The sequence below is a fragment of the Gobio gobio genome, assembly GCF_949357685.1.
Source record: "Gobio gobio genome assembly, chromosome: 21".
Classification (NCBI taxonomy): Eukaryota; Metazoa; Chordata; class Actinopteri; order Cypriniformes; family Gobionidae; genus Gobio; species Gobio gobio.
In genome coordinates this window covers 6828356-6852187 of record NC_137117.1, presented here as the reverse complement: position 1 = coordinate 6852187, position 23832 = coordinate 6828356, and positions in this window count along the sequence as shown.

Genomic DNA, 23832 nt, shown 5'->3' with positions numbered 1-23832 from the left:
CCTGTATACTATTTCAAATTCATAATTGTTTGTAGATGGATTTTCCACAATAGTGAAGCACCTCCTGAGATTTATCTTTTGACACCATCTTGCAACACAAGATTTCCTTTTTCTTCCTTCACGTAATGATGCACAAACATCAATACTTGTCACATACAAAACACAACAATGTCACTCAACCAATAATAATGATGAAAAAATATACATTCTGAACATTACAAAATAAACAAGCTGCTAAAAGTGAACCAAAAATAAGTTCAGCAGCACAGATAAAACCAACAAGAATCAAGAACTCCACAGCATAATCTATTCATGCCGCACTGCATGCTGGGTACCTTCATAGTACACATGCACTGTAGAAATACAGGATGATATTCCAAGAGTGCAATACAAGAGATGTCTAGAATTATTGTCTTTGAAATATGGTTAAAGTGTACTGACAAGCATTTATGGAAAATGTACTTCATTGTCATTTCTATTGAAACTTGTATGTCATCTATTTAATATATTTGTAATTACACATGTGTAATGATGAATTAGCCTTTTGGTACATTTAATGTAATATCAAATAATACACCACACTTGAACTTATAACCAAGCACTTTTCATGTGCTTTAAGTATGTTAGTCAACACTTCAGAATAAGTGCACTTCTTTAAAGCATGACAAAAGACTATCAAAACATAATGAATACAAATGTACTTTAAAGTAAAAACTTAATTTGACATTATAAGTACACTTAAGTGCGTTTTTCAAATATATTTTTCACAATACAATAATTGCACTTCTTTTTGGCAACAATAATGATAACCACAGGTGGTAAAATAGAGGTTAAAATGACAAACATTTGATACATTGGTATGTACAATACAAAGTTATGCATACTAATCATTTATATGAAAAGAGTTTACATTTATCCAAAGGGAATTTTTAGCAAACAACACATTTTCTTATAATATTGATAATTTGGCATTTGGGAGACATGTCCCCCATCCCTCTTGAGGATCTACACCCGCATGTTGTTGAGAAAGAAGCAAACTGGCGATTTCATAAATCTCTCTCTTAAATGGTGATATCCCTCTCTCTAATGGCTTGGTAATTGACGTCACGCCAGGCAGATTCAAGGTGCTTTCACTGCTTTGACAAGTTAAGTGGGGGGTGGAGGGGGCATGGGGCCATTGTCTTTCAAATGAGCTGTCAAGAGGGGGCGTCCCGTCAGCAGTTTGCCTTAGTACCTGCCCGTTAATAATTGAGCTGTGAGCTTGTGGAGGTGTATGGCGTGTAACAGACAACTTATGTGCTTTGATTGACAGATGAGCTAACTGCGACTTTTTTCCCCTAAAGAATAAAAACAGAGGCAGGAGACACACCAGTGATTGAAATCAAAAGGAAATGGGAGGTCTAAATAGAAATGATGAGAGAGTATCTGTGTGTGTTCAGATGGGTTACTTATTGTGTGGTGTGTGTGTTCTCAACGCATTGTAAGCAACTTCCTTTTTGGGTTTTTGTTGGTGATAAGTGTAACTGAAGGGGTGCTAGTCCATGACATGCGAGCGCGCGCGTGTGTGTGTGTGTGTTTATAACTTCTGTTCCATGCAGAAAGAGGAGGATGCACCCAATGTACCTAAGGCAGCATAAGTTTCAGAAGCCGGGTGTCATCAATCACTGGTTGCGATGTGTCCGCACTAACCTGGTTTATGACAGCTAGAACAACATTACACTAAACAAACCTGTTTTATGGCACTAGTGATTGATTCCCTCTCTATTTCCACACTGTGCTTTCACACGTCACACATGCCAGAAATCACTGTCAAAGCAGGAGACTCAACTGGTTCTTATTCAAATCCGTTTCTGAAAAATAAAAAAATAAATACTGGGACTGCATGATATTCATGATAAAGGATAATCTCCATTCTTCTCCAGTGTGGATGGAACATCCATACTAAATCATCTGACAGTATTCACTGCACCGCTATTGAATCTACAACGCCACATCAAAAGGAGTTATGATTTACAGTTGTGAGTTTTAAGTTTGACAATGTAGTCCGTTTCTCAAACTGCGGGGAGTTGAACTACATTTTGGGGGGTAGGTGCTTAAGTGAAACCCCGCTTATAATTATGTATAAAAAGCAGTTGATAATATTTGAATTAATTACACTATTTAACACTATGGGCTGGGTAAAAATATTTATTTCTCGATTTTAATCGATTCTCATTTTTACGAACCGATATCGATTCTCAAATCCCAAGAATCGATTAGTCATCCTGTTTTCAGTTGATGAATGAATGGAGCATTTTAGCGCGCCTCCCATTCAATAAATCGCAATAATCTTTGTCCTTTGTTACTATTGATAGGAAACAAAGTCTCAAATTTCAAATCATGTCCATTTTATTACAGAATTTTGGTGCTGTGGCGGAGGTCACGCCAGAGAAGCAGCACATGAACTGATCATCACCTCCGCCTTAATACCAGTTACAGCGCGAAATAAACATGAATAAGCATCTGAAAGTGTGTTAAAAGATAGAGTACAACTTACCGAAATCTGTATCATGTCTCATGGAATCACTCAATCATTGTTTTAACCATGGAAAGACGTCAGTTAAATAGCTTGTAAACAGTCACGGTATGTCACACTTACACTCTAAAAAAAAAGGCTCGTAATCATAGGGGAACCTTTTTTAGTGCTATATAGCACCAATTTTGGTGCTTCAGAGGTTCTTCAGCGATTCTTCAGAGGTGCTATATAGCACCTTAGTCAAAGAACCGGTGAAGAACCTCTGAAGAACCGCTGAAGAACCGCTGAAGAACCACTGAAGCACCAAAATTGGTGCTATATAGCACTAAAAAAGGTTCCCCTATGATTACGAGCCAAGAACCATTTTTGGTGCAATATAGAACCTTTTTTTTTTTAGAGTGTACCTCAGAAAAAAACATATCTAGAGACCACACTCTAAAAAAAAGGTTCTATATGGCACCAAAAATGGTTCTTCGTCGTAATCATAGAGGAACCACTTCTGGTGCTATATAGCACCATATCTTAACATGTTCTGTATATGGTAGCGGTGCTATATAGCACCTTACTCTAGAGATGAGCATTTTGATAAATATATGCACCATATTACATATTAATTCTAATTATTAATGTTTTTCAATATTTAATGCATGTTTGAATAAATCTGTCAAGTTTTTATGGCAGCCACCATTTAAATGCTATTTCAAAAAAAACTAATTGAAGTAGAAAAACGATTATGTCATTGTAAAGTTAATATTATAACTTTATTAGTATTATCATTGAGTGTAATTTGTGTTTTTGTATACAAATCAGTTAATTTTTACCTTCAACATTATATAGGCTAATGTAATACCAACTGACTCCCATAGTTTACCGCATTGTTTTCCTTGAGAAAATGTGCATGCATTTTACCTGATATATCCAAAATAATCGATATTGAATCGAATCGGAATCAAATCTAAACGAATTGCAAGCTTGTGAATCGAATTCGAATCGAATTTACACTGCAATTACAACTGCCTAAATAATGTTGTGAGATTAACGTTCTAAATATAACAGTTTGAATATTGATAATATTATTATAATGATAATATTATATGATGTGAGATGGTGGTCCAGTGGGTTTGTAATGGGCACTGTAAGTCGCTTTGGATAAAAGGGTCTGCCAAATGCATAAATATAAATATATATAAATATATGAAACTAGTCGTTATAAGCAAATCATAGAATCATTAATTCAACTAATTCATTCAAACTGGCTGATTAATTTATGAAATAAGCAAGTCTACTGCATTGACTCACCTGATTCGTTTAAAAATGCTGAATCATTCAAGAATGAAACACCTCAGTGTTTTGAAAGCTTGAAATGGCTCAGATTTACTGTAGAGCAAGAACTCAACGCAGTCAAATATTACTGTCACTTGATGGTGGATCTGGTGAAGAAGCTGTCAGCTATTTAAATATGGATTCTGGAGATGTTGAAAATGATAGTTTTGAGAATATGTTTGAGATGGTGAATATGAGGCAGATGCTGAATGTACTGGGAAATGAGCTCTGATGAGGACAGTGATGATGGTATAAAACATCTGCTCAAACTGAACCCTTCCAAACTCCAAAAGGAAATATGCTTTATTTTGTTCTTCTGTAACTGTTACTCTAATATCAGGAGTTTTATATTACCATGTATTACCATCCATGTTTGATACAGATCGTAGGTCGCTAAAGACAAATATGTCATAATGTTTGGCGAAACCTTCATGGATTTAAGGGTTAATTGGGAATTGATGCCACGGGCCAAATTTAAACAAATACTCAGGACACTTTTCCAGTCAGAGGCCAAAAGGGCAGGTGCCTGATGAACTGATTCTTTTGAATGAATCAAATGAACCAAAAAAAATGATCACTTCAAATCCGTTTAATAATCCACTCACTGAAGCTATCCGAATGATTACTCTCATCAGTGTTATTCCTGGATGATGGTTCATAGTACAAACTCATGTTTAAGGAAGATTTCTTCATAACACATTTCTAAATAAACAAACAAACATTAATGGAAACAAATCATTAATGGATTGGGCCTGCTAACTGGAATCAAATTTCTTATGATTATTCCCAGTCCTAACCAGAACAGCAGCGTGCTGCGTTTGAAAGAGCGAAAAGCACAAATATTTTTATAAAAGAGATGTTCTGGCTCCTAATTAACAGGAAGACGTCCAGAGGCGGTGCGGAGGTTGAGGATGGCTGGGAGCTGGACTGGAGGAGCTGGCAGGCTCGGGGATGAGGGAGGGGGAGAGAGTTTCTCCTTAAACCAGGTTTTAGCAGGAGGCAGATGTGAAAGACATAGTTAGCTGGTGTTTTGGGAAGTGAAATTGCCTCCCCTGTTGGGCATTAAGGCCTCTGCAGCCCCCTATCACAGAAAGCCTGCAATTCCCTGCGTCCCATCAGCCCCTCCTGAAATCTTTCCCAGCGAGGCTTGAATTCAAATAGAAAAATTAATGTGGGAATAATAGCCCTGGGCCTCGCCATCCCGAGATGCTTTCATACACTCCCCTTTTACGAATTTTATGAGAGGGAGGTGAAAATAAAAGTTGCTTTTTTTTTCTCTTTCTTCCGTCTTCCATTTCTCATCCAGCATGTACATGTAGCATGATCCAGAGATGTCACACTGATGTGTAAAACTCTCTCACATACTGTATTAGACAGCTAATCTTTCAATACATGTGTTAAAAGGCTGATTAATCCTTATGTAAAGGCATAATCTCTCAGAACAGCAGTACTGTATATAAGCGTAATACTTTCTAGGACTTAAAGTCCTGTATTGATTGCTTTCATTAAAAAAAAATGAAATCGATTGGCATTGCTTGCTTGCTTGTATGTGATTTCTGGTTCATTCCATACTTTGTTTGTTTGTTTTTTCCAAACCTCAAAGTTAACAATCATGAAGAAAAAGCCACATCATTTAATTTAATGTGGTCTAAAATAAGTTTAAACGGTTTAAAATACATTGTATGATGAAAAGAATAAACACCTTAAGGAGGATAAGCGGTTACACTTTATTTTGATAGTCCACTTTAAACATTCTACTACCTATAAGTAACTTTGCAACTTCATGTCAACTAACTGTCATTAGAGGATTAGTTGACTGTCAGTAGACTGGTAGGTTATGGTTAGGTGTTAGGGTTCGGGTTAGTAGAATAAGTTGAATTGTAGTTGCCAAGTTACTTATAGTCAGTAGAATGTCTGTTGGGGGACCAACAAAATAAAGTTTTAGTAAATATTAATCAGACAGTTTACAAATACTCTAATGACAGTTAGTTGACATGTAGTTGCAAAGTTACTTATAGTTAGTAGAATGTCTAAAGTGGACTATCAAAATAAAGTGTTACCGGATAAGCAGTTTGGAGAAAAAGTGTTTATCCACCATTCTAAAATAATAATTTTGTAAATTAACATGTCTACAAAAATGATTAATAAAACATATAAATATCAGTTAAACATATGTTTACTTTCTTCACTGATGAAGATGAAATGAAAAAAACTATATCAGTCATATCTGCCCACTGACATGGTTTTCATGCTATTGTTATTAATGTTATCAAATGCACATATGTAAATCATAGAAATCAAAATTGTTGGTGAATATTATTTATTAACATTTTTGGTAACTGATGAGTTTAGTCAAACATTTTTCTTCATGATAATTTTAGTTTATGGCTTCTTTTGATTTGAACAGATGATGTGTTTTGGTAACACTATAACAAAAAACACAAACTCAAATAAAAGCCAAGTCAAACTGCCCAACGAATAGAAACACTGATTACCATAATGGTGACCAAATATTTTCAATAAAACATCAACATCTTAAAACTCTGTTAATTCTCAATAAGAGCGTCTTTAAGAGCCCTTTCTAGGACCAAACTTGCCTACCCCTGCCCTGCTTTTTCTGTGTGTGTGTGTGTGTGTGTGTGTGTGTGTGTGTGTGTGTGTGTGTGTGTGTGTGTGTGTGTGTGTGTGTGTGTGTGTGTGTGTGTGTGTGTGTGTGTGTGTGTGTGTGTGTGTGTGTGTGTGTGTGTGTGTGTGTGTGTAATATCAGGACACAAATGTGTATAATGACATAGGTATTACAAAAACAGGGTGAAATATGAGGACGTTCCCCATGTCCTCACTTTTCAAAATGCTTATAAATCACACAGAACAAGTTTTTTTCACAGAAAGTGAACTGCACAGTCTCCTGTGAGGGCTAGGTTTACGGGGCAGGGGGGCAGTGTGTGTGTGTGTGTGTGTGTGTGTGTGTGTGTGTGTGTGTGTGTGTGTGTGTGTGTGTGTGTGTGTGTGTGTGTGTGCAATTGATGTGCAACATTTTTGTGAAGCAAATAGTTTTGTGTGGGGACCATACCAAAATGTAACATTTTTATGTACTTTACTCTTTGTAAACATGCCAGTGCAACATACACTTCAAAAGGTTTTTAGGTTCTTTTGCTGAATTAAGATGCGTCCTGAGCTCACTCACAATGATAAATAAATGTAAAAACAAACATAATTACAAACTTTTTTTAAACTTTGTTTAAAATAGGCATTTCTAACAACTTTTCTTTCCTATTGTGAGTGAAATGGCTTGCAAAAGTGGCAGGTTACTGGAAAGATTGAAACTCATCTGGCTATTGGACAATCACATTGCCCAGCCCTCACTGTATGAAAAGATGTCATTGCAAACAAAAATGATAAATCTGTCATCATTTACTGTCGTCCCAAACCTGTAAGACTTTTGAAGTTTGTCATAGTTGGACTGTCAATGGTGCGACCGAAATCTCATTTAATTTCATTAAAATATCTTAATTTGTGTTTCAAATATGAACAAAAGCCTTATGGGTTTGGAATGACATCAGGGTAATTGCCCCGCCCTCCTACTGTTGCTACGCCTGACAAGCTTTCGCGCCTGGTACGTCTATAATCTATTTAATCTAATTTGTCCGTTTTGATTTCATGGTGACATGAATGAAAATCTGTTTCTGCACTTAGGAAAAAAATGGCAACATTAAGTTCAAAAATGTATTGCAAAAATATCTGGACCAAACAATCACAGAGTAACCATTAAACAAATAGCTTTTTGAAATACACCACTGGTGAATCACCAGTGACTTTACAGTAAAATACAGACTGGAAAAGATGAACTGAGGAAGATGGAGTGTCATCAGTAAACGTCAGTGCATACACCGTGTTTTCCAAAGCCACAGTGTGGTGATCTAATACTGTCCATTTCACCATCATCCACTCTGATATGGCCGTTCCTCTGTATTTATCTCAGCTTTTCTCCTTCCTGGCAATGAAACGTCTCCTTACGCATCCATAGCCAGACTCCTTTGCCACAGAAACCACCACGGCATTTGCAGCCACCACTGCCAAAAGTGCTATATTGTAGCAAAAAAGACAAAAGCTGCAATTATAATCAAGCAGATCATTTGTAAGCCAAATGACATGGCTCTCAGGCTCGGAGTGGACCAAAATCCCTGCTGATATGTCCTATTCCCACTGCAAAAGAGCATTTACTCAATGAATTCATCGGGTCGCATGATTGCTGATTTCAGCTTGGCATGATAAACCAGCAACAGCACAGAGATGAAATGAGAGAAACAGGATTGGGACATAATGTGGTCTGGATTTAATCCTCTTGTCCCCCACATGAGCCATTGTGTGATAGCCACCTTATTGATAAGAGGTTGGTCCTTCAGAGCTCATTAAAACTTAGTCAGTTTTCTTTGCACTAAGTATAAATAGTTGTTAGATGTGTTGTAGTACATTATAAAACAGTATGCGGTAATAACAACATGTTCAGTGTATATGATTATATTTATTAAAATCATAAAGGGATGCTGCTTTATTGGGACATTACCTGCATATGACATTTCCACCACTACACCTTAAATGACTGTTAGGCACTTTATTTCCAAATATATTTTCAAATATTTTCTGGATTTTTATTTATAATAATGGGCTCTACAAGCTGATACGCAATGGGAAAAGGGAGACGGATGATAATACGCTGTTTGTTATATTATATTGTTATAATAATACGCTGTTTGTTAATTGGCCAGAGGAGAACTGGCACCCCGACTGAGCCTGGTTTCTCCCAAGGTTTATTTTTCTCCATTAGGTCACCTGATGGGGTTTTGGTTTCCTTGCCACTGTTGCCTCTGGCTTGGCGTGCTCAGTCGGGGACACTACATTTTTCAACTAAACATCGAAATACATCTAAATAATAAACTAAATTAACCATTTAAACTAAATTACTGATCAAATTATTGATCTAAAGCCCACACTGTCACTGTATGATACTTGAAATTTTTCCAGAATGGCTATACAGCTGAATAAAATTATGCTGCATTATTTTCCTGTTTAACACTGTAAAGCTGCTTTGAAACAATCTACATTGTTAAAGCTACACTGTGTAACTTTTTTAGTCTATTCTTAGCTAAAAAACACTTAGTTCTTTCAAAAATATATGTGCTCATTAATGTATATTTACTTCTTTCAAGTAATAAAGTATTCTCGTAAGTTTATAATATGCCATTGAAAATACATAAGGTAATGGGATCTAACGGTGGTCGCCATGTTGCCCCTCCATCTTGAAAGTACATTAGCCAAAGAGGGACATACCCGTAAATTCAAGCTTCGCCTTTCGCGTTTCACTTGATGGCGTGAACAAAATTCTCTGCCTCGCGCATGTGCGCGTCAACTTGTTCAGACTTGTCTGGTGCATGCGCAGAGAGTTTTCATCTCAGCAGCTCCAGTAACAGAGTTATACGGAGATTTCCTGGCTTGTTTATTCCTCAAAAGTCTGTTTTTCCTTGTGTGGTATTTCTGTGCGTTAATAACTCCGTAAGTAATAATAGTTATTGTCATTGTAGATGTGTTTCAGAGTGTGTCATCGCGTAATTCAGTTGATGTCACCTCAGAAGTATTTTTGTGTCAACATACAATAGCGTAATGCTCACCTATTTGAATAATCATTCAGTTATTTTGTTTTCAACAATGTTTATTTGTTTTTAGAAAATATTTGCTTGTAATGTATGTTGATGGAAATATGTATCAGGTCTGATCGGCATATTAACAATTGTTATACAGAGCGCACTGCAGTGCTAACGTTAAAGCGGCGCACACACTTTTGTAACCGGACACCGCTTGCTAGCAGCAGCAGCGGCAGCTCCGCTCCTTTTAATGCAGCTGCATTTAGCGCCTATATATGGTACAATAAGCTCTGGTTTACGGTTACGTTACAAATGTAACTTATAAGTATAGTTATACAGTTATTAACTGTGTATGTATATTTACCATCCTTATTTGTTCTCTCACAGAAACCACATTTATGTACATATCCACGCAAACCTGTTTATGCCTTGCAATTGGATGACTGAATAAACATTACTATCATCAAAGTTCACTCTGGATTAGCTGCAGTTCTTTCTAGCCGAATAATTAGGCCAGTTGAGTTCCAACCATCCCACTGCGCACAGAATATCCCACAGGCACCGTGTCGAATGTGGACGAGGTCGAACTGGAAGCCATGTTAATCTTGGACTAAATCGGCCACCGTAGGAGTTGAAACGAAATCGGAATTGAGAAGAACAGAAACTAAAATTCACTGGATGGTCATATACCTTTCCACCACTAGATGGGGGAAAATATCACACAGTGTAGCTTTAAAAGCGCTATATAAATAAAGTTGACATGAGTTCGGAAAAGGAGGATTTCGAACTCTGGGTCAAAAGCTACCTGTTATGGATAGGCAACCTCCCTTGGTCTTTTTTTAATCCAACACGGAAGTGACTTAAACTGCAATTCATCAAATGGCCACTAGGGACAGGCTCCAAATCTTAAAGGGTTAGTTCACCCAAAAATGAAAATTCTGTCATTAATTACTCACCCTCATGTCGTTCGACACCCGTCAGACCTCCGTTCATATTCGGAACACATATGAAGATATTTTAGTTGAAAGCTGATGGCTGAGAAAGGCTTCAGATAGGCCTCCATTGGCATTCAGTACATTGACATTTCCAAGACCCATAAAAGGCACTTAAAACGTTGTTACAAAGTCCATCTCACCACAGTGGCTCTACAATAATCTTACGATGCGACGACAATAGTTTTTGTGCGCAAAAAAAAATCTAAATAACACCTTTATCCAACTTGTTATTGTCTTCCGTGTGTGCCTCCACGACGCATGCGCGAGAATATGACGCAGATCCGGCGTTCGGACACATGACCCAGAAGCGATTTGTTTACGGGCAGAGGAAGACGCGCGTATCTCAGCTGTTGGATTCTACATTGATCGTGCTTTAGGTCTCGGCGTAGTGCTCAAAATGGGGCTTAAGTGTGCATTTCATGGATTTCCGAACGCCGGCGCTACGTCATATTCTCGCGCATGCGTCGTGGAGGCACACACGGAAGGCAATAACAAGTTGGATAAAGGTGTTATTTTGATTTTTTTTTGCGCACAAAAACTATTTTCGTCGCATCGTAAGATTATTGTAGAGTCACTGTGGTGAGATGAACTTTGTAACGACGTTTTAAGTGCCTTTTATGGGTCTTGGGAGTATAAGTGTACTGAATGCCAATGGAGGCCTATCTGAAGCCTTTCTCAGCATCAGCTTTACACTAAAATATCTTAATTTGTGTTCCGAATATGAACGGAGGTCTTACGGGTCTCGAACGACATGAGGGTGAGTAATTAATGACATAATTTTCATTTTTGGGTGAACTAACCCTTTAAGTTGACCGAACAAACACTTATTAAGTAATGTTGACAATACTCATTTTTAGTAGAAACAACTCAGTGAATTTAAGTTCATGTAGTTACATGAGTTTTTTAAGTAATGTGAACAAGGATGATTTGAGTGCAACTAACAACAGTGGAAGTTCTTTTTTTTTAGTGTAGAACACTAAAAAACCAAAAATGGAATCAAAAGACTCCATTTAATCTCTCCTCCCTTAGGAGACTGCAAAACAATAGAGATCTCATTAGTAATGTATTTCCTATGGGCATGCAGTTCTTTTACGATTGGAGGTCACTTTCACGGTCATTTCATGTACATCGGGTTGAGGAAAGGTGTTGTGGTTTCACAACACCAAGGCACGGCATCTCTCTCTTATTTCCTTCCTCGTGCTCTCTTTAAGCACTTTAAGGCTGCTGTGGAGCACAGGAAGTTAACGAGTGTAAACCTGAAAAGCCTGGTGAGTGGTAGGAGCTGATTCAGTGCCAGGTTGGTTTCAGGCGTTCTAAAATCAAAGCCAAGGCCGCTTCCCACATACAGGCAGCCACACAGGAAGAACTGCAAGTCGGACGGCAGGAGTTTAGCAGCGGAAGAGTCGTGCAGATTGGGTCTTGAAGTCGGGGATGCCCGGTGGCCGTTTCTGTTCAAACATTTGAAAGGATTAACCTGCCGTGCCGCGCGCACATCACCAGGGCATGTGGCGGGATTCCTGTTTTGGGCTTCCTGTTTCTCCTGACGCTGAGGAATTTTGGCGGTGAGCGGACTCCCCATGCTATGATCAAAACGCATGTATATACCTGGATCAGCAAAAATATGAAGGAGAGAGACCTTACACTTTCCAGGCACAAATATAAGAAGATAAACAGTACACAGCCGCGAGTTAATATCATGTTAATGGAAGAACATATTAAGAGGTAACCCATCAGCAGGCTGATGTGAAAGAGAGTTCAATGGGTACATTGACATTTCTTGCTAATGTTTAATACACAATTGTGTACATTTTGTGAAGAAAATGTGAGTGGTGTTTCTGTGCAAAACTCAGAAGTCAACCCCTTTGGGAAAAATGGTGTTCCGTTGCTTCTTGAACGTTTTGCGACATTTTCAAAGCGAAATGTCCAGTGATTGCCGTTAAAAGTATACGTTCTGTTTTACCCAAAACAAACACAATCTGCCAATGTTTCATGTTGGTTATTCTACATATCGCATCGGTTTTGTTTTTCTTGCAATGTTCAGAATAGATCTTCTTATTATTATGTGTTGAGTGTCACCATTGTCGTGTTTTGTATGTCGAGTGTTATTGATGTCTGTGCATCATTACGTGATGAAAGAACAAATATCTTTCCAAGATAAATCTCAGTTGCTTTACTATTGTGAAATATCCATCTACAAACAATTATGAATTTTAAATACGATATTGGTAAATATTTATGCTGAAAATAACACGAATAATAGTATAGTTTGACTAACTTAAAATCAGCCAATTAGCTTATTATATATTTTAGCTTGCTTTTATTTGTCACACTTCTGGTCCAAGTTTGAAGATCCCAAGCAATTGAACACTGATCACCATCATGGTGACTTCAAAACAATTACAGAACTAAAAATTATAATTTCTTACAGTGTTATGGTTGAAGACAACTTCATCATGTGAATTTACAGTAAATCAAGAGCACCACTGTGATGGTAAGAAAACGACCCAGCATGCATTTCACTGTATATTCCTGACTACAGTAATTTATTGTAAAATAATACTCTTTAATTCTGTAAATTCCTGGCAATATTTTACAGTGTAAGTTTAATCTCTTGGAAAAGTAATCGCACACCTCCCGTCAAGAAGCCACTGTATTATTATTTATGTTTGTTGCACAAACAATATCTGCACCAAAGATCAATATTTAAATATGAGCATTTGTAATGATTTATACATGCAAAGCCTTGACATGCTAAGAGTGTTAAACCAAGCTGGCACTACTATGCCCAGTCATTGGGCTCACCCAGGATGGTGACGAGTCTGCATACAGACAAGAGGATGAACAACAGGCTGTCTGGTGCAGTCATAACAACCTGGAGCCGAACATGCTCAAAACTGTGGAGATGATAGTGGACTTCAGGAGGAACAGCCCAGCACTCCCCCCACTCTGCATCATGGCAGCAGTGGAGTCATTCAGGTTCCTGGACACCGCTATCTCTTAGGACCTGAAGTGGGACAACCTCATTAGCCGCTTTTCCACTGTCGGGACAGTGCGAGCCAGGGCTTTCAACGGGCCAGGCTGGGCTAATAGCCTCAGACCTGTAGCACCGATCCCAAAACCATGCGTTTCCAACATCAGGCCAGAAGCTCCACAGTGTTTCACTAAAACCCACCCGTAACACACCTCTCTGCAACAACGTCACACAAGCCCATCATCTCACCAGCAAATGGGAATTTTATCAGAAATTAATCACTGGATACTAGCGAGATTGCAAAATGATCATGATAAAAGCGGCCGTTTGTTGGCATTTTTGTTGTTTAACTTAAAGATTTAAAAACCAAGCATTGCTGTTTTACTCCAGTTTTACAGTAATAGTTATACATGGATCATAACAATTTAATTTGTGTCAAGATTGCACATTAGTCACACAGAAATAAAGTGGTATTTACCGCTATTTCACAAAACACAGAGGAAACACATCTGTTTCTGTCTATTTGTAGTCAGGACAGTATGTTTACATCACAGAATTATAAAATGATGATCTAATATTTCTACAAATTGATAATTTCTACAAATTTTCTATTTGTAATTCTTATACATGGTATTTTTTTTCTTATGCATGTTATCACTATTTTAATTAATTTGCTAAAGCACTTTGAATTACCATTGTGTATGAAATGTGCTATATAAATAAACTTGCCTTGCCTATAATTTTCCACCAAGAATACGACCTGAGAGCTTTAGCACTCTCTCCAGTGACAGTCCCAGTACAGAAACAGAGGAAGCTCCCGAAAAACCGGCTTTATTTTATGACATATGCGGAGCTAAATATGGATATCAGACAGTCCAGTATAAAGAGATGAGACGTACTGACAGATAAAACTAATACAGGATTGTGAAAGCCTATATGATTTGTCTGGTTTCTTCAAGAGGCCATATTTACCATGTTTACTATAGTAAATATTTAATATATAAAATATATAAATATATTCTATATAAATATTTCTGCCTTATACGATGATCAGAATCCACATGGGACCACAAACAGAAGTTATTTCAAACACTCGCTGCTCTGTGAAAGTGAGTTTTGAGCTGAAATGATTTTAAAAGTCTTTAATGCTGATGTTAGCTGGTATATGAAATCTTCCGCAGCGCTGCCGTCTCCAGACTCAGATAAACTCCGCCTTTGTTCATGACCACTCCTCAAGCTCCAGCTGGCCCGCTGTGGACCAAGGTATTCGGGCGGCCAAAAAACCCTGGCTGTTGGCCCAGAGGAAGCCCAGACGAGGCCCAATCAAGCCCCAGAAGTGACAGTGGAAACGTGACTGGCCCTGGCACGCACTAGCACACCCGCTTTGGGCCCGATAGTGGAAACGCAGTTATTGACTCCATTGTCAAAAAGGCCCAGAGGTTGTACTAACTTCAACCTGCCACAGGAGCTGCTGACACAGTTCTACTCAGCCATCATTGAGTCTGTCCTGTGTTCATCTATAACTGTCTGGTTTGGTTCAGCCACCGAATCAGACATCAGGAGACTATAATGGACTGTCCAGACAGCGGAGAGGATTATTGGTGCCCCCCTGCCCACTCTTCCAGAGTGAGGAAAGGGGCAGGTAAAATCACCACAGACTCCACTTACTCCGGCCACAAACTATTTGAATTGTTGCCATCCGGACGACATCTAGGCACAGCACAGGAACAGTTTTTTTCCCACAGGCTGTTTCCCTCTTGAACAGTTAGACACCTTCCAAGTGCAATACCCCACTTTTTTGTGCAATATCCTTGTAAATTAATTCAGTTCTATTTATTCATATAACCATGCTATTCAGAATACTGTAAATAATGTATGTTCATTATCTGTAAATGTTTATCTGTCATTATACTTTTTTATATTTGTTATACTTAAATGTTATTATGTCTTATATGTACACTCACCTAAAGGATTATTAGGAACACCTGTTCAATTTCTCATTAATGCAATTATCTAATCAACCAATCACATGGCAGTTGCTTCAATGCATTTAGGGGTGTGGTCCTGGTCAAGACAATCTCCTGAACTCTAAACTGAATGTCAGAATGGGAAAGAAAGGTGATTTAAGCAATTTTGAGCGTGGCATGGTTGTTGGTGCCTGACGGGCCGGTCTGAGTATTTCACAATCTGCTCAGTTACTGGGATTTTCACGCACAACCATTTCTAGGGTTTACAAAGAATGGTGTGAAAAGTGAAAAACATCCAGTATGCGGCAGTCCTGTGGGCGAAAATGCCTTGTTGATGCTAGAGGTCAGAGGAGAATGGGCCGACTGATTCAAGCTGATAGAAGAGCAACTTTGACTGAAATAACCACTCGTTACAACCGAGGTATGCAGCAAAGCATTTGTGAAGCCACAACACGCACAACCTTGAGGCGGATGGGCTACAACAGCAGAAGACCCCACCGGGTACCACTCATCTCCACTACAAATAGGAAAAAGAGGCTACAATTTGCACAAGCTCACCAAAATTGGACAGTTGAAGACTGGAAAAATGTTGCCTGGTCTGAGTCTGGATTTCTGTTGAGACATTCAGATGGTAGAGTCAGAATTTGGCGTAAACAGAATGAGAACATGGATCCATCATGCCTTGTTACCACTGTGCAGGCTGGTGGTGGTGGTGTAATGGTGTGGGGGATGTTTTCTTGGCACACTTTAGGCCCCTTAGTGCCTATTGGGCATCGTTTAAATGCCACGGCCTGCCTGAGCATTGTTTCTGCCCATGTCCATCCCTTTATGAGCACCATGTCCCCATCCTCTGATGGCTACTTCCAGCAGGATAATGCACCGTCACAAAGCTCGAATCATTTAAAATTGGTTTCTTGAACATGACAATGAGTTCACTGGACTAAAATGTCCCCACAGTCACCAGATCTCAACCCAATAGAGCATCTTTGGGATGTGGTGGAACGGGAGCTTCGTGCCCTGGATGTGCATCCCACAAATCTCCATCAACTGCAAGATGCTCTCCTATCAATATGGCCAACATTTCTAAAGAATGCTTTCAGCACCTTGGTGAATCAATGCCACGTAGAATTAAGGCAGTTCTGAAGGTGAAAGGGGGTCAAACACAGTATTAGTATGGTGTTCCTAATAATCCTTTAGGTGAATGTATATGTGTGTGCTGGAAGCTTCAATACCATAAGGTAAATTACAGGGAGTGCAGAATTATTAGGCAAGTTGTATTTTTGAGGATTAATTTTATTATTGAACAACAACCATGTTCTCAATGAACACAAAAAACTAATTAATATCAAAGCTGAATGTTTTTGGAAGTAGTTTTTAGTTTTAGCTATTTTAGGGGGATATCTGTGTGTGCAGGTGACTATTACTGTGCATAATTATTAGGCAACTTAACAAAAAACAAATTTATACCCATTTCAATTATTTATTTTTACCAGTGAAACCAATATAACATCTCAACATTCACAAATATACATTTCTGACATTCAAAAACCAAACAAAAACAAATCAGTGACCAATATAGCCACCTTTCTTTGCAAGGACACTCAAAAGCCTGCCATCCATGGATTCTGTCAGTGTTTTGATCTGTTCACCATCAACATTGCGTGCAGCAGCAACCACAGCCTCCCAGACACTGTTCAGAGAGGTGTACTGTTTTCCCTCCTTGTAAATCGCACATTTGATGATGGACCACAGGTTCTCAATGGGGTTCAGATCAGGTGAACAAGGAGGCCATATCATTAGATTTTCTTCTTTTATACCCTTTCTTGCCAGCCACGCTGTGGAGTACTTGGACGCGTGTGATGGAGCATTGTCCTGCATGAAAATCATGTTTTTCTTGAAGGATGCAGACTTCTTCCTGTACCACTGCTTGAAGAAGGTGTCTTCCAGAAACTGGCAGTAGGACTGGGAGTTGAGCTTGACTCCATCCTCAACCCGAAAAGGCCCCACAAGCTCATCTTTGATGATACCAGCCCAAACCAGTACTCCACCTCCACCTTGCTGGCGTCTGAGTCGGACTGGAGCTCTCTGCCCTTTACCAATCCAGCCACGGGCCCATCCATCTGGCCCATCAAGACTCACTCTCATTTCATCAGTCCATAAAACCTTAGAAAAATCAGTCTTGAGATATTTCTTGGCCCAGTCTTGACGTTTCAGCTTGTGTGTCTTGTTCAGTGGTGGTCGACTTTCTGCCTTTCTTACCTTGGCCATGTCTCTGAGTATTGCACACCTTGTGCTTTTGGGCTCTCCAGTGATGTTGCAGCTCTGAAATATGGCCAAACTGGTGGCAAGTGGCATCTTGGCAGCTGCACGCTTGACTTTTCTCAGTTCACGGGCAGTTATTTTGCGCCTTGGTTTTTCCACACGCTTCTTGCGACCCTGTTGACTATTTTGAATGAAAAGCTTGATTGTTCGATGATCACGCTTCAGAAGCTTGGCTATTTTAAGACTGCTGCATCCCTCTGCAATATATCTCACTATTTTTGACTTTTCTGAGCCTGTCAAGTCCTTCTTTCGACCCATTTTGCCAAAGGAAAGGAAGTTGCCTAATAATTATGCACACCTGATATAGGGTGTTGATGTCATTAGACCACACCCCTTCTCATTACAGAGATGCACATCACCTAATATGCTTAATTGGTAGTAGGCTTTCCAGCCTATACAGCTTGGAGTAAGACAACATGCATAACGAGGATGATGTGGTCAAAATACTCATTTGCCTAATAATTCTGCACTCCCTGTATTTGTGTGTGCAAGCACACTTGGCAATAAAGCTCTTTCTGATTCCGATTCTCTCTTTGGTAGCTGAACAGGTGACTTCCAACAGGTGATGATTTGGGAACCTACGTGGGCGACTGAAGAAGGGAACATGAGAAAAGGAGGTATGAGAGTGAATCTGGGCATGACACATCTGAGGAAAACAAAACCCTCGCCTCTCTCACGGCACAAGCCTGCAGGAGGAACATGCAACGCTAATTGCCGCTTTTACACAGCCTTGAGACTCAACACTATTTCACATTCTCTCATCAAAGAAACCACATGCACAACTTTATGAAATTTTCATTCAGTATGTTACTTTCTTCTCTTTTTTTCTACCTCTATCTTCCCTTAAAACAACTGCCACCAAAAAAAGGGGGGAGAGACAAGGAGACAGTGAGAGCGAGTGTTTTGCTGGACCATTTCCTTCCTGCCTGGAAGCCCTACTGTAACTTGTTAGATCAAACTTAGAGAACTTCAACAGCTGCCAGGAGCGAAAGAAGAAGGAAAAAAAAACACCGGGAAAGAAGAAAAACATGTAGCAGGTTAGAGAATTTACTGTGTAGAGGCAGGAGCCTGATGGAGATCTGGAAACTAATTACTGAAACAGTGTGTGGGAAGGAAAGACAACAAGCGTTGTTGAAGCATCTTCTGTCCCTGTGGACAGTGTAAATAAACTTGCCGTTCGCCACTGATTGCTGGGAAGAGTTTCATCATAAATTCCCCTGTCACTCACAAAGAAGTGCAATTAACACTTTATCTACACAAACCCCAAACAAATGGGTTTAAAAAGCAATATTGAGGCATAGTGAGAGCTCCTCTTAAAAATTAAAGGTTCTACACATCACCTTCATCACCTTCAGGTTCATTATCAAGAAACATTTTCTTGGGGATTTTGATTTTTGCTACTGTGTATCAAATAGATCTTACAAGGGATCTCCTACAGTTTCATAAGAAACTTTGGTAACACTTTATTTTGATAGTTCACTTTAGATATTCTACATGTCAAATAGCAGTCATTATATTGGTAGACTGTCTATAATATCCGCTAACTCTATTTTGCAACTACATGTCATGTCACTGTTTGTCCGTTGGCCAGAGGAGAACTTCCACCCCGACTGAGGCTGGTTTCTCCCAAGGTTTTTTTCTCCATTCTGTCACCTGATGGAGTTTTGGTTCCTTGCCACCGTCGCCTTTGGCTTTTTTCTTGCTTAGTTGGGAACACTAAAGGTGCGTCCCAATTTGCATACTTATGCACTATTCTATAACGTTAACACCCCTTAACTGTCACCCCCCTTTTTGAGAATACACATGAAAATGCACTATCCAAACTTAAAGGGCTGTAATTCAAGAATACTTATAGACCATAGTTTGGTCTCGTGAAAGCAATTCAAAATATGAAAGTATGAAAAAGTTATGGAAGTTTAAATCTACTGTAAATGAAAAATACTGTACTAAATATTTTTTATTTCATATAAAATATATATTTTACAAAAAATGTTGTACTCTAAAATTACTATAAAATCAAAGCCATATGTCTAACCAAGTTGTGTTCCAAATTTGAAGTTGATATCACAAAAATTGAAGTCCCCATGAGATTTTATTTGGGCCCCTATACCAAAAATAGCCACCAGGTGTCATTCAAATTCCATTGATTGTTTTTTTGATGCATTTTCCTGTAAATTTCTGTCCAAATATCACTTCCATCACAAAACAGTCACCAAATATGGACCCTTGAGACTCAGACCTTTCCGACCATATGTGTTTTGTCAAGATTGAATTTTAATTCTAAAGTAGTTCAAATAATATGAAACATGACACCGCCCACTAGAATAATTTAGAGTACCGTTTCCATATAAACACAATGTCCGAAAAAAAAGTCCTGGTCCGCTTACCGTTCACATTGGCTTTTTAACACAGAACCTAAAAATACAGAGCCAAAAGGCACAGGGATACGTTCACAACCTGATTGGTCGGCTTTTATTACGTATATTTTGTGACTATTCAAAACAGTGCTGTGTGCTGGGCTAAATGCGCTCGTTGTATGAGTGATGAAGAGCTTATAAAATAAGGAATCCCTCCGTCACACACACACAAGCGAAGATCTGCTGCAAGGAGACGCGGTTCTGACGCCTGTACCGGACTGTGATGGGCAACTTCACGACTATAACGAGAAAAAACTGGTGTGCTGGAGCACTCTGTCCTTTTTAGGGTCACATAATGTCCTGTTTTTGGTTCGTTTACATGTCTTTGGTCTGTGTTGCGTTCTTATTTCAGTGGAACCGCACCAGAGTTGGTTTGGAAGCGGAGCGAGACCCATCTTTACAGCGTCTCGGTCCTCTTGTTTGGTGCGCTCCAGGGTTCAGACGGCAGCGTTCACACTCATTCAAATTAGCCGCTCTAACAGAGCAATCGCACCAGGGTTCGTTTTAATCCAACCAAACATGCCAAATGTTGAACACACACTAAGTGAATAGTTTTCTTTTTTGGTCCAGATCAAAAGAGCCAAGTGAATCGAAGTGCAAGTGTGAACACCCTCATCCAATTGACAATACCTGGAACCAGGTCCAAGCCTTTCTGTTTCAAGTGATAGCACTCAGAAGCCACTACTCATTTATTGCACACTTGCTAAAAACTCGCAGTGTGCACTACAGTCTCTGGACTCACAACATCAACGTTACAACCAGTACAACGATTCATAAAAGATGAATCACTGTCCAATGGAGATTTTAGTAAAGTTCACAAATACGGACAAACCCAACCATTGGGTTAAAAATGTAACACAAAAATTGAACCCAACAGCTGGGTTTGTCCATATTTGACCCAAATTTGGGTTGAAACAACCCAGGATTTTTAGAAGGATCATGTTTTTTTCATTAGTATTACAGCACACCATGTGTGTATGCTAGCAGTGTGTGTTGTTTTGTTTTGGGATCTGAAGGAGCATTCGGAAACTGTGACGTGAGATGTCAGACTAAACAGGTGATAAGGAACTGAAAATGGTTCCTATGTTCTATCATACACTCACCTAAAGGATTATTAGGAACACCTGTTCAATTTCTCATTAGAGCAATTATCTAATCAACCAATCACATGGCAGTCGCTTCAATGCATTTAGGGGTGTGGTTCTGGTCAAGACAATCTCCTGAACTCCACACTGAATGTCAGAATGGGAAAGAAAGGGGATTTAAGCAATTTTGAGCGTGGCATGGTTGTTGGTGCCAGACGGGCCGGTCTGAGTATTTCACAATCTGCTCAGTTACTGGGATTTTCACGCACAACCATTTCTAGGGTTTACAAAGAAGGGTGTGAAAAGGGGAAAACATCCAGTATGCAGCAGTCCTGTGGGCGAAAATGCCTTGTTGATGCTAGAGGTCAGAGGAGAATGGGCGACTGATTCAAGCTGATAGAAGAGCAACTTTGACTGAAATAACCACTCGTTACAACCGAGGTCTGCAGCAAAGCATTTGTGAAGCCACAACACGCACAACCTTGAGGCGGATGGGCTACAACAGCAGAAGACCCCACCGGGTACCACTCATCTCCACTACAAATAGGAAAAAGAGGCGACAATTTGCACGAGCTCACCAAAATTGGACAGTTGAAGACTGGAAAAATGTTGCCTGGTCTGATGAGTCTGGATTTCTGTTGAGACATTCAGATGGTAGAGTCAGAATTTGGCGTAAACAGAATGAGAACATGGATCCATCATGCCTTGTTACCACTGTGCAGGCTGGTGGTGGTGGTGTAATGGTGTGGGGGATGTTTTCTTGGCACACTTTAGGCCCCTTAGTGCCTATTGGGCATCGTTTAAATGCCTGAGCATTGTTTCTGACCATGTCCATCCCTTTATGACCACCATGTCCCCATCCTCTGATGGCTACTTCCAGCAGGATAATGCACCGTCACAAAGCTCCAATCATTTCCAATTGGATTCTTGAACATGACAATGAGTTCACTGAACTAAAATGTCCCTCAGTCACCAGATCTCAACCCAATAGAGCATCTTTGGGATGTGGTGGAACGGGAGCTTCGTGCCCTGGATGTGCATCCCACAAATCTCCATCAACTGCAAGATGCTCTCCTATCAATATGGGCCAACATTTCTAAAGAATGCTTTCAGCACCTTGTTGAATCAATGCCACGTAGAATTAAGGCAGTTCTGAAGGCGAAGGGGGTCAAACACAGTATTAGTGTTCCTAATGATCCTTTAGGTGAGTGTACAGAATTTAGGAAATTCCTTTTACATCATCAGGCTGTAATGTCTCAGAGACTTTATTTTTAAGAATGATGAGCAGTTTTTGTGATGGGTACCTTTATAAAGGTTTCTGGGAAAGGGCCTGTAACTGTTATAGCGTGTAGTGTTGCTCCCCCCTCCATTTAGTCATCCATCAGAGAGGTGGGTGTTGTTTCTGGCCCAGCATGTCTAACACATCGGTATAAATCACTCACGGTGATTTCAGGGTCCAGTGTTTAAATAATTAAAGAGCTTTAATTTATCAGGATTTAGCACCTTCAGACATGAGAGCTGACAGTCGCTGGGGGACAGGAAATGAACAGCAGTAATGGAGTTAGAGCGGACGGGAGGGAGAAAGATTCACACTGTAACCATATTGAATGCACATGCATTAAACAGGGGGACGGAAAGCAATATGTGAAGGGGTAATGCAATAAAGGCTGCTTTTGAACGTGCTCCTAATAACATAATCAAGGACTGAGAAAAGATACACTGCAAAAAAATACCTTTTAGTCCAAATATCTAAAAATACTAAGATGCACGGTGTATTCTGACACCTTTCTATCAGAACCAGCATTAACTTCTTGAGCAGTTTGAGCTCCAGTAGCTCGTCTTGATTGGACCACACGGGCCAGCCTTCACTCCCCAAGGGCATCAATGAGCCTCGGCCGCCCATGACCCTGTGGCCGGTCACAAGATCCAAGAAACAAGATTTCTTACCCCATATGCAGATAATGTTGCTTGTTCTAAGCAAAAACTCACTTCATTTTGATTTTATTTTCCAGAAAACAAGAACAAATCTTTTCATTTTAATTAGTGCTGGGCATCGATTAAAAAAAATTACCTAATTAATTGCATTTTTTTCTGTAATTAATCGCGATTAATCGCAAGTTTTTAATATTTTGATATTGTAATAATTTCAGTTACTCTCCAAATTAATGTAGAAACAATTTAAAGACAGCATATTTTAAATATGTGTTGTATTGTCATCTTTTTATGAATGAAGGCCAGTATCACTAATACTAAAGTGTCTATGAAACATTAATGACGTTACATTACAGTATAACTGAAAGCTCCCAATTTCAACATTTATTAGGCTTTAAAAAAACAACTTTTAATTTAAGTGAATTTAAAACAATCTTTACATAAACCCAAAATAATAAATGTTATATTTACCCATGGCCTTCCCTGTTATACATATACATAAATGTAATAGTTATCAAACACCTTTCTTAACTGCATAAATAATAAATGAAATATAGATTAATCATCATTAAAGCTACACTTTTCTCTGTTCCCGTTGTTCTTTGATGAACATTAATGACATCATAATCAGTGCTACTGTCACTTTAAGAACAGCCGCGGATCTCA